The sequence below is a fragment of the Uranotaenia lowii genome, chromosome 2 (genome assembly GCF_029784155.1).
Source record: "Uranotaenia lowii strain MFRU-FL chromosome 2, ASM2978415v1, whole genome shotgun sequence".
Lineage (NCBI taxonomy): Eukaryota > Metazoa > Arthropoda > Insecta > Diptera > Culicidae > Uranotaenia > Uranotaenia lowii.
In genome coordinates, this window is record NC_073692.1 from 189,515,059 (window position 1) to 189,518,241 (window position 3,183).

Below are 3,183 nucleotides of genomic sequence, written 5' to 3' on the forward strand. Positions count from 1 at the left end.
GAAAACGCATTTTAAAGTTGTGATCCCAAATTGAGCTCAGAATCGCTGAAAAACGCTTCTAAAGGCTAGAAAACGTATTTTAAAGTTGTGATCCCAAATTAAGCTCAGAATCGCTGAAAAACGCTTCTAAAGGCCAGAAAACGCATTTTAAAGTTGTGATCCCAAATTAAGCTCAGAATCGCTGAAAAACGCTTCTAAAGGCTAGAAAACGCATTTTAAAGTTGTGATCCCAAATTAAGCTCAGAATCCCCGAAAAAGGCTTCTAAAGGCCAGAAAACGCATTTTAAAGTTGTGATCCCAAATTAAGCTCAGAATCGCTGAAAAACGCTTCTAAAGGCCAGAAAACGCATTTTAAATTTGTGATCCCAAATTAAGCTCAAAATCGCTGAAAAACGCTTCTAAAGGCCAGAAAACGCATTTTAAAGTTGTGATCCCAAATTAAGCTCAGAATCCCCGAAAAAGGCTTCTAAAGGCCAGAAAACGCATTTTAAAGTTGTGATCCCAAATTAAGCTCAGAATCGCTGAAAAACGCTTCTAAAGGCCAGAAAACGCATTTTAAAGTTGTGATCCCAAATTAAGCTCAGAATCGCTGAAAAACGCTTCTAAAGGCCAGAAAACGCATTTTAAAGTTGTGATCCCAAATTAAGCTCAGAATCGCTGAAAAACGCTTCTAAAGGCCAGAAAACGCATTTTAAAGTTGTGATCCCAAATTGAGCTCAGAATCGCTGAAAAACGCTTCTAAAGGCTAGAAAACGTATTTTAAAGTTGTGATCCCAAATTAAGCTCAGAATCGCTGAAAAACGCTTCTAAAGGCCAGAAAACGCATTTTAAAGTTGTGATCCCAAATTAAGCTCAGAATCGCTGAAAAACGCTTCTAAAGGCTAGAAAACGCATTTTAAAGTTGTGATCCCAAATTAAGCTCAGAATCCCCGAAAAAGGCTTCTAAAGGCCAGAAAACGCATTTTAAAGTTGTGATCCCAAATTAAGCTCAGAATCGCTGAAAAACGCTTCTAAAGGCCAGAAAACGCATTTTAAAGTTGTGATCCCAAATTAAGCTCAGAATCCCCGAAAAACGCTTCTAAAGGCCAGAAAACGCATTTTAAAGTTGTGATCCCAAATTGAGCTCAGAATCGCTGAAAAACGCTTCTAAAGGCCAGAAAACGCATTTTAAAGTTGTGATCCCAAATTAAGCTAAGAATCGCTGAAAAACGCTTCTAAAGGCCAGAAAACGCATTTTAAAGTTGTGATCCCAAATTAAGCTCAGAATCGCTGAAAAACGCTTCTAAAGGCCAGAAAACGCATTTTAAAGTTGTGATCCCAAATTAAGCTCAGAATCGCTGAAAAACGCTTCTAAAGGCCAGAAAACGCATTTTAAAGTTGTGATCCCAAATTAAGCTCAGAATCCCCGAAAAACGCTTCTAAGACCAGAAAACGCATTTTAAAGTTGTGATCCCAAATTAAGCTCAGAATCGCTGAAAAACGCTTCTAAAGGCCAGAAAACGCATTTTAAAGTTGTGATCCCAAATTAAGCTCAGAATCCCCGAAAAACGCTTCTAAAGGCCAGAAAACGCATTTTAAAGTTGTGATCCCAAATTGAGCTCAGAATCGCTGAAAAACGCTTCTAAAGGCCAGAAAACGCATTTTAAAGTTGTGATCCCAAATTAAGCTCAGAATCGCTGAAAAACGCTTCTAAAGGCCAGAAAACGCATTTTAAAGTTGTGATCCCAAATTAAGCTCAGAATCGCTGAAAAACGCTTCTAAAGGCCAGAAAACGCATTTTAAAGTTGTGATCCCAAATTAAGCTCAGAATCGCTGAAAAACGCTTCTAAAGGCCAGAAAACGCATTTTAAAGTTGTGATCCCAAATTGAGCTCAGAATCGCTGAAAAACGCTTCTAAAGGCCAGAAAACGCATTTTAAAGTTGTGATCCCAAATTAAGCTCAGAATCGCTGAAAAACGCTTCTAAAGACCAGAAAACGCATTTTAAAGTTGTGATCCCAAATTAAGCTCAGAATCGCTGAAAAACGCTTCTAAAGGCCAGAAAACGCATTTTAAAGTTGTGATCCCAAATTAAGCTCAGAATCGCCGAAAAAGGCTTCTAAAGGCCAGAAAACGCATTTTAAAGTTGTGATCCCAAATTAAGCTCAGAATCGCTGAAAAACGCTTCTAAAGGCCAGAAAAGGCATTTTAAAGTTGTGATCCCAAATTGAGCTCAGAATCGCTGAAAAACGCTTCTAAAGGCCAGAAAACGCATTTTAAAGTTGTGATCCCAAATTAAGCTCAGAATCGCTGAAAAACGCTTCTAAAGGCCAGAAAACGCATTTTAAAGTTGTGATCCCAAATTAAGCTCAGAATCGCTGAAAAACGCTTCTAAAGGCCAGAAAACGCATTTTAAAGTTGTGATCCCAAATTAAGCTCAGAATCGCTGAAAAACGCTTCTAAAGGCCAGAAAACGCATTTTAAAGTTGTGATCCCAAATTAAGCTCAGAATCGCTGAAAAACGCTTCTAAAGGCTAGAAAACGCATTTTAAAGTTGTGATCCCAAATTAAGCTCAGAATCCCCGAAAAAGGCTTCTAAAGGCCAGAAAACGCATTTTAAAGTTGTGATCCCAAATTAAGCTCAGAATCGCTGAAAAACGCTTCTAAAGGCCAGAAAACGCATTTTAAAGTTGTGATCCCAAATTAAGCTCAGAATCCCCGAAAAACGCTTCTAAAGGCCAGAAAACGCATTTTAAAGTTGTGATCCCAAATTGAGCTCAGAATCGCTGAAAAACGCTTCTAAAGGCCAGAAAACGCATTTTAAAGTTGTGATCCCAAATTAAGCTAAGAATCGCTGAAAAACGCTTCTAAAGGCCAGAAAACGCATTTTAAAGTTGTGATCCCAAATTAAGCTCAGAATCGCTGAAAAACGCTTCTAAAGGCCAGAAAACGCATTTTAAAGTTGTGATCCCAAATTAAGCTCAGAATCGCTGAAAAACGCTTCTAAAGGCCAGAAAACGCATTTTAAAGTTGTGATCCCAAATTAAGCTCAGAATCCCCGAAAAACGCTTCTAAGACCAGAAAACGCATTTTAAAGTTGTGATCCCAAATTAAGCTCAGAATCGCTGAAAAACGCTTCTAAAGGCCAGAAAACGCATTTTAAAGTTGTGATCCCAAATTAAGCTCAGAATCCCCGAAAAACGCT